Below are 9,567 nucleotides of genomic sequence, written 5' to 3'. Positions count from 1 at the left end.
CAAAACAATACTCCAAATAAATTGTGGATATGTTTAAGACTATGTGTTTGATTTTCTTTAATATTTCTCTATAAATATCAAATATTTTCAACAACGTAAGCAGGAAAAAATATTTTTAATCATTTATTCAAGCAAAATTTCCTCACTGCTTGCTGCCTGATGATCATAGCCCTGGGTATGGGAAATGTTACAGAGGGGGAGCCATGTGAGGTGGCCCCACAAAGGCAGGAGGAAGGGCAGGACCAAGGAAATCGAGACCAGAGCTGGATCTGGAAGGATATGCAGGGATTGCTAGGAAGAAAGAGCTGCATAGTGAGCTGGGACCAGGAGAGCCCAGTGTGGGACGAAGGACGTCATACAAGATCCCTTTCAAGATTAGTGACAGGAATAGATTGTGCAGACCCGAGTGCCAGACAGGAGGTGACTCATCTGGTTGTGACAGAAACCCAGCTCAAACTAGTTTAAGTAAAAACAAATGAAAAACATTGGGCTCCCAGAGCAGGAAAGGCTGCTGGGGATGCTCGCAGCATTGCAGGTGCTGTGGAGGGACCCCAGGCTTCAGGGCCGCTCGGCCAGGCTCCTCTCCCTCACTGGCCACTTGCTTTTCTCTATCACCATTCTTCCTCCTCTTAAAGCAAGCTTTTCTCCCCAGGGGGCTCAGCTCCATATCCTGGAAGGACCCACAGCTTGTCCTTCAGCCCCAATCAGGAACCCCAGGGAAGATTCTGGTAGTCCGAGACTGGGCCCTATGCCCATCCCTGGTGCAACCCTGGGCCATGAAATGGCCACTCTACCTGGCTGCAGGCTCCACACCCACCCTAAGGGACGTGAAGAATGTGAATGGTAATGCCCTCTGTACCCAGACCAAGGAATCTGATCTTCATCACTAAGTCTGGGAGCCTTGGCGTTTGAGCAGAGACCATCAGAATCTGCATTTGTGAAAGCTAGCTGTTGGCAGGCCATGGGGCCCACAAGGAGGCAGTACCCCAGTGAGCAGACTCAAAGCCAGGTGTGCAGGGGAGGGACAAGTACAAGAGCTGGTAGGAAGTGGAGGAGGCCCGGGGCCCTGGTCGGTAGCTTGCAAAGAGATTGTGAACCTACCATTATTAAGAGTTATTTGCCTTATTTTTCATATGAAGAATTTATACCAGATATCAACGCTGCCAAAGGTAGTGGCTCCAGCCACTACCAGGGGCCCAGCCATTCCCACCCCACCTATCCCAGCTACAGGCCTCACATCTGTGGCTCATCTTTGATGCCATATGCCTCTAAGCCTGCAGTGGAGGCCACCCTATTAAAACACCGATAGAGGCCTACCTGCCTCAAATAAATGACCTCTGTCAGCTAGGAAGAACTCAGAAGAGAAAATCTTTGTGTCCTATGGGCAGGGCTCCAGTGTTGCCTATAAGCCCTGCTGGAGGGCTGGCTTTGGTGCTCAGATGGAGGGATATGGACTCCCCAAAGTCAGCTTGGAACCAGAGCCTGAAACAGCTGCTCACAGCCACGGAACAAGGGGTGCAAGCAAGGGACTCCCCTGCCTACCTGCCCATCTGAAATGTGGAGAGGGCCTGCTCAGTGCCACAAGTCCTATGTAGACACTGGGTTCACAGCATCAAGCCAGATGAGGTCCCTGCCCTCTGGTTTAACACTATTGTGGAGAAGAGAGATCAGTGTCCAGTGAGATCAGAATAAAACAAGATAGTGTCAGATAGTGATGAGAGCAATGAAGGCAATAAAACAAAGTTAACAGGACAAAACATAGCACCAGGGGATGGATTGGTGGGGAGTTGACCTTTTGATAGTTGACATTTGAATAAAAATAAGCTTAAATGGCCAGAGATCCAGACCTGACTTCCAGATTTCAGGTGAAGCTCCCAATAGTGGGTCCAACACCCGCTAGGCAGAAAGCCTGGTGTGGTGAGGTGTACAGAAAGCCACAGGCCTGGGCAATACAGCACTGGGGAAAGCACTAGGGGGCTCAGCAGGGACAGTGGCCTGACTGTGCTGCTATGTGGACAGGGCCTGGGGGCAGCACTGGGGACCCAGGGCATGGGGAGCCGCACAGTAATTCCTGAGTGATGAGGTCAGAATGCCAATAGGAGAGCAGGGGCATGGGAGAGAAGGCAGGCTGGGGCTGGGTCACAGAGGCCCTGCAGAGGGTTTTAGCCAGGGAGCATAGCACCAGAGCCTGTCTTGGGAAAGGGTGGGAGACTGGGCATGGTGGTTCACAACTATAATCCTAGCAATCTGGGAAGCCAACGCAAGTACATCGCTTGAGCTCAGGAGTTTGAAATCAGACTGACCAAGAATGAGACCCTGTTTCTATTAAAAACAGAAAAACTTGGGCGGTGCCTGTGGCTTAGTCGGTAAGGCACCGGCCCCATATACCGAGGGTGACGGGTTCAAACCCAGCCCCGGCCAAACTGCAACCAAAAAATAGCCGGGCGTTGTGGCAGGCGCCTGTAGTCCCAGCTACTCGGGAGGCTGAGGCAAGAGAATCGCTTAAACCCAGGAGTTGGAGGTTGCTGTGAGCTGTGTGAGGTCACGGCACTCTACCAAGGGCCATAAAGTGAGACTCTGTCTCTACAAAAAAAAAAAAAAAAAAAAAAAAACAGAAAAACTAGCTGCGCCTTGTGGAGGGTACCTGTAGTTACAGCTACTTGGGAAGCTGAGGCAAAAGGATCACTTGAGCCCAAAAGTTTGAGGTTGTTGTGAGCTATGACACCACAACACTCTACCCAAGGCACAAAGTGAGAGTCTTGTATTGAGAGAGGATACCCGAGAAGGGTGAGGTCTAGGAGAACAGGTCTTTTCAAGGAGACCACAAGGATACACATGCAGGGTCCTCCCCACGGTGACTTAGCTCTTGGGAATTTGTAAACTTAACTTCCTGAAACTTAGAAATTTCCAAGTTCTGTGAAATCCTGTAGTTCTGTGGGGGCGGGAATAGCATCTTCCACTTGATTCAAACTGGCCAATGAGAAGGGTACCTGTGGGGTGGAACTTTTTGACTGTCAATAAAAAGGGAAAGACCAAGGCAGTCGGGGAGCACAGCCATTTGGAATTCTTCTATGCCGTAAGCTCCCAGGGGGTGAATAAAGCCTTTCCTCTTATAAACGTGGTGTTTGGGTGCTCTTTCTCTCCGTTGGGCCTTGTCTTCCTGCAACATTTTTTGTTCCCTGACCGGGAAGCATGATCACCCCTGAAGACAACACGCACCTGGTAGTTGCCGCCAGTCCTCTGGACACCCACGTGGGGGCCCCTGATCAGCCTGGGCGATGCGAACCACTGGGCGCATCAGGGAGGCAGTTTGGCCTCCCTGTGTGGACGCCTCGACTGGGCTAAGAAAGGACCCCGTCAGCGGGTCTTCAAGGAGTCAAATACTGGGAGGAACTGGCATGCAGGAACAGGTACCTACACAGGAAGACGTCTAAGGCAAGATATGATCGATCTGGGGATCCCACTACAGTTTCAGTGGAAGAGAAGCCTGATCAACTCCTTGGGCATTAGATCGCTGGCAGGTCTGTTGAGACGTGTGTGAGTGTGTGTGGATGTGGTGTGACTGAAAGAACTCCGAGAGTGGAGTTGGACCTCCCTTCACAGGGCCTAGGGGAGTGTTGGTTTGACTCCTATGGCTAAATGGCAGCTTGAGTGGGAAATCGAGGCTGCCCAGGTTAAGAAGTGAGTTGGAATTGTGTGCATGTGAGTGCTTTGAGAATGACGAGATGGGTAACAATAGGTGGGGTTTCGCGCCCCCCTCCCCCCCCCATTCATGAGGTGAAACGAATGTGTGAGTGTGCCCTTCTTCCCTGCTCCAACTTTGCCGCCTGGCTATTCAGAGAGAAAATGGAAGTTCCAGGTTTTCTGCTTTCTGTCTTTGGTGGCAGGCACGTGGCCATGTGGGACTTGGGGGAAAATGAAAAGACATTAGAAAGAATGTTTTTGTAGTTTTGTTACTGGAATTTCTTCAGTGAGTATGTGGTCTCAGGAATTTGAGAACTGAGCCTGCAGGCCATAGATCAGTGATAAAATGGCATTTTGTTGGACTGAGGGGCATGCAGAGAGAGTGGAGAGGGAGAGTGCCAGAGCTATTGGCAGAGGGGTTGTGCCTTGAAAAGTGTTGCGGTTCAGGTAGTCCAGTGAGCTCTAGATGGCCCTTGAAAATCTGGGGAAGAGAGTGTAAATCTCATGCTGGACAAGGCTGTATCCATATAAGCTCCCAGCCTCTGGAAGGGGGGAGGAGGCCCAGATCGGATGTTTCCTGCATAAGTCCTTTTTCTAGGGATAAATAATTGGCCCTGAGAGATATTTTGGCCAGGACTTGGTAAATGGAAAAATACCTTTACAAACTGAAGGGGTGTTCTAGCAAATGAATGAATGCAGCGCCTCACCTTGGACAAGGGTATTAGGTCTTTACTGCAGTTTTTGTCTGGGGAGGGAATTAGGGTGTGTGTTCCTTAGTCAGGGTGGAGCCACCCAAAGGTTTCGGGCTGCTTTGTTCATGACCTTGCTGGGGCTCAGAGGGTTTGTGCCTGGAGATGGGAGTCTGATGGGAGTCTAAGTTCACCTGAGCCTGAAAAATGGGGGTTCCCTGTCCAGCCCTGAGTGGGAAAATCCTTATCAATGTTACATCTCGTAAATGTCTCTCATTTGTAAAATGTGATAATTTGGTTGTTTAAATTGTTGGGGAAACTGAGTCTTTGTCAAAGGATAAGATTCTTGCCTTTTAAACCTTCTAGTTATCAGTTTGGCTGAGTGAATGGGTGACTTCATGGTAAACTGGGATCCTGTTTTGTGGGAAGTGAGTTTTTGAGAGTAAGAGAAATTAGACAGAAAGGAGAATTGCATTGTGTAAAGAATCTTGTGTGATAAATTTTGTCCTGAAACAGAATGGTTGTGTAAGAAAGTTAAAGGCAGGGCAAAAGTTAAAGGAAGTTTAGAATGTTTGTAGCTGGTCTGTGCAGGTTAAATGAAGCTCATAAAAGAGAATTTGTGAAAGAATTTACATGTGATCCAGTTGACTATGTATTTCCTTGAAAATATTTTAGCTTGTAATTTTCTTTAAACAAATGTTTGAGGCCTTTGATATTTGACAAACCTTCCAAAATAAAAACTCTAAATCTGGGGCTTGGCACCCATAGGGCAGTGGTTGCAACGCTGGCCACATGCACTGAGATTGGCGGGTTCAAACTTGGCCCAGGCCAACAACAACAAAAAAACACAACTTTAAATTTGGTCTTCTTGAAATATTAAGACCACTGAAAGTCATGGGAAAACAAATTAAACTTATTTGATTTATTAAAAATATATAGGAAATATTGTCAAATATGAAATGGTGATTAATTTTGTATGGGTTATGGTTATATGTATGTTCCAATATTATAAAGCATTGGTTTGTCCTAAGGTATAAGACATTGGTCTGTCCTAACATATATTGTTGGTAATAATTTTAATTCATCTAAAAAGGAAAGTATTTTCTATGTAATTGGCTGAGTCCAAAGTTTATCCTAAAAAAAAGAAGTATTAAGAGAGGCTGATGAATTCTCTCGAATTCAAATTCCTGATGTCTTTGGAAATTGAATACCTTCAAACTAAAAGCAGATTTTTAGAACTTTCATTGGAAAGTTAACATGTCTATGAGTATTGCTAACCTAACTTCAACAGAACAGAAATCAGTTACGTGGAACTGGGCTAGTTTGTAATGGCTTTTTGTTCGAAATACTGTTAATTCTTTCTGTGTTCTGTTTTCCCAGAAGTCAAAAAATAATTTTCTGTCTTTTGAGCTATTTATAGCTTTTCAAGCAATGTATGTATTTATGAGCAGAGTTTGAAACGTGTATTTTTCTCTCTCCTTGATTTCTCCGGAATTTGAAAGCCATTTGTAAATATTCTTAATTTCTGACAATACAGTTATTTGCATAAGTTCAATAAGAATCTGTTTTGTTCTATAGGACATGATGAAGGCAGTGGTTATTTTACCAAGGCTTTGGCTGGAATAGCATTTCCAGAGGTGTCCAGACTGTGTTAAGGAATTAAGGTTGACTTTATAAGGCCAATAAAAAAAGCCCTTTGGAAAACTGGCCAGATAGACATCAGTAACATTTCCTAATCTGTGGTAAGTAACGAAGGTTGCTTGCTGATGGGTCCGGGAATCGAAATGTGCTTGGAGACCTCAAGAGAAGAGGGATTTACCCAATGCATACAGGTATCTAATGGCACAGATGAAACCTGGGCTCTGAAAGGCTTTCAAAAAGTCCAGCCTGAGATTCCTTGTAAAAGGTTCCAGCAAAGCCAATTTTAAAGAAAAGAATAATTATTCTTACTGCACTTTATGCAAATAATCAGACCCCGTATATTGAAGGTACAGTTTATTTTGGCAAATAAGTTAGTTCTACTATAATTTGCCTTTAGTAAAAAGAAAAATTGGAGAGAGAAAAATAGATTAAAAGGAGGAAAAAGAGGCTGTGGTCCACCTGTATTTAGATCCCAGCCTTGTCTGTACTGTCAACTCATAAAATGAGATGTAATTATTTTACTAAATTGATCTGTTAAATGGGACTAAGAGACTGGCCAAAGAGTATAGAATTATATGCAGTAGTTATATTTACTCTGAAGCCTTAAAACTCCACCTGTTGCCTGTTGGCTACACTGGAAAACTTGTGCAGTATTAAATGTTATCTAAAATTTCCCAGTAAATGGTGTAACTGTAAACACTGCATTCTACTCTGCTGAATCTGCTGCCAACAGAAGCCAAGTGGCCCACTTGTCTGAACTTAAAAGAGGCCTTTTTCAGTATAAGGCTGATTCTGGGAAGCCAGAAGCTATTTGCTTTCCAGTGGGAGAGACCAGACATGGAAACAGTACAAATGGACCAGGTTGCCACAGGGGTTCAAAACACCCATGATTTTTGGAGAAGCACTGGCTCGTGACCTCCAGAAATTCCCGGCTGAGGGATTAGAATGTGTGCTATTCCAATATGTCGATGACCTCCTTCCAGGACACCCTACCCAGGAGGGCTGTGCCCGAGGCATGGACTGTCTTTTATGACATCTAAAGGTATGTGGCTATAAAGTGTCTAAGTGGAAGGTCCAGGTCTGCCAGCAGCAAATACATTATCTAGGATTTACTATTCAGCAAGGGGAAAAGAATCTAGGCATGGAACAGAGGCAGGTCATTAATCGCCTCCCCACCTCCAAGAGCCGAAAGCAGGTTCGGGAATTCTTAGGCCCGGTCAGCTTCTGTCGTCTTTGGATCCCCAACTTTGCCGTCTTAGCTAAGCCCTTGTATGAGGCAACTAAAGGAGAAGAGGGAGAGCCCTTGGAGTGGGGAGGAAAACAGGAACATGCCTTTCCCAGCTAAAGATGAGGCTGATGGCTGCACCTGCATTGGAACTGCCAGACTTGGCCAAGCCCTTTACTCTGTATGTCTCAGAGAGAGATAAAATGGCTGTGGTGTGTTAACCCAACTGGTTGGGTCCTGGCCAAGGCCTGTAGCCTACCACTCTAAGCAGCTGGATGGAGTGGCAAAAGGGTGGCCACCCTGCTTACGGGCTCTAGCTGCTACTGCTCTCCTTCTGCAAGAAGCTGATAAGCTGATTCTAGGGCAGGATCTCAGAGTAAAAGTACCGTACTCTGTGGTCAATTTATTGGACACTAGGACATTTTTGACTCTCTAATGCAACACTCTGAACCAAGTCACGCTCCTTACAGTCAGTGGAAGAGAGACTGAGCATGACTGTACGGAAGTTATAGATAATGTGTACTCTAGCAGACCTGACTTGTGTGACCAGCACTGGACAGATGCAGAATGGGACTTGTATGTAGATGGAAGCAGTTATATGACAGCGCAAGGTGAGTTGCGGACTGGGTAGGCAGTGGTTACCTTAACAGAGACTGTAGAGGCTAAGCCCCTACCCCAAGGAACATTGGCTCAGAAGGCTGAGTTAATTGCCTTGACTGGAGCCTTGTAACTAAGTCAAGGGAAAAATTTGAATGCTTTTCTGACTCTCCAAGTACGCAGGGCATTGTATAAGGAGAGGGAACTATTAAATTCTGGAAAAAGGACATTAAATATCAGCAGGAGATACTTCAGTTACTAGAGGCAGTATGAAAAGTCTGGAAGATAATAGTGATGCACTGCTGTGGACATCAAGAAAATGCTTCCACCATCACTAAAGGAAACACTAGGGTTGGTACTGAGGCAAAAAGGGCTGCCTCCCAGCCATACCAAGTGTCGCGAGTGGCTCCCCTCATCCCATGGGTTCCGGAGCTCACCCCTATCTACTCCTGGGAGGAGAAGGAATGGTTGGCAGTGGAAGGGAGCCAGGAAGCAGAGGGAGGATGGATAAAGATGCCAGACACACGAGCAGCAGTCCCCCAGATTCTAGTAGCCACTGTAGTGATAGGAGTGTTTGATGAAGTTGCTGGGCCAGTACTTCTACATCTCCCACCTGGCAGCCCTGGCCAAAACTGTCAGTCTACAGTGTGTCACCTGCAGCCAGTTCAACGCGTGCCAAGGACCTAGGCTAGGCCCATGATTTAGGCCAAGGACCCATGATTTAGGCTGCCACTCTAGTTCAAATTTGACAATGGGAAAAAAAAAAATTGACAATGGACTACTTCATAGCAAAACTAGTGCAAATAATAAGCTAAAGCTTTGAATAATTTATAGGCCTCAAAGCTTAGACAGGGTGCATAAACAGGACGATAAAAGCAGAAATTGGTAAACTCTGCCAGGAAGCAATGCTTAACTGGATGCAGGCCTTGCCACTGGTGTTGTTCAAAGAGGCCTCTGTCAATTCTCTGCAATTTAGCAGGAACTCCTAAAAGAACTGGAAAAGACTGAACTGAATAGACAAAAACCCTAGAAAGAGTAACAAGGAACATCTCCACTGGGGTAATTAATTATGTTCTGTTTATAGTCTTTTGTGTCTGTACATCTTTTCTCTCTGGAAGATCAAGGAGACCAAATCTAGGTCTGGAATCAGAACATAGTCCCCCCGAAACCAAGGTAGAAAGGACTTTACACCATCATCCTGACCACATGCACAGCAGTGAAGGTGAAAAGAATCCTCACCTGGAGTCATCACAGCTGGCTGAATAGGGCTTCACTGCCCCTTGGAAAGTAAAGGTAACTTTTAAGACATTCAACATGCCCTGCTCCAGCCACATACTGGAAGCTGGCTGGTCAATGCACGGCTGAACCTGAGGAAACTCCTCGAGGGACTTGTCTTTTTTTTTTTTTTTTTTTTTGTAGAGACAAAGTCTCACTTTATGGCCCTCAGTAGAGTGCCATGGCCTCACACAGGTCACAGCAACCTCCAACTCCTGGGCTTAAGCGATTCTCTTGCCTCAGCCTCCCGAGCAGCTGGGACTACAGGCGCCCGCCACAACGCCCGGCTATTTTTTGGTTGCAGTTTGGCCGGGGCTGGGTTTGAACCCGCCACCGGAGGGACTTGTCTTAATTGGACTTTGAACTTTGGGAAAAGGGGGGAAATGTCACAGGGAAAAGTAAAAACTCGTATGTATATTAGCCCATCACCACAGTACTATTAAGGCCTGGGTAGAG

The sequence above is a fragment of the Nycticebus coucang genome, chromosome 12 (genome assembly GCF_027406575.1).
Source record: "Nycticebus coucang isolate mNycCou1 chromosome 12, mNycCou1.pri, whole genome shotgun sequence".
NCBI classification, from domain to species: Eukaryota; Metazoa; Chordata; class Mammalia; order Primates; family Lorisidae; genus Nycticebus; species Nycticebus coucang.
This window is presented reverse-complemented; position numbering follows the sequence as displayed.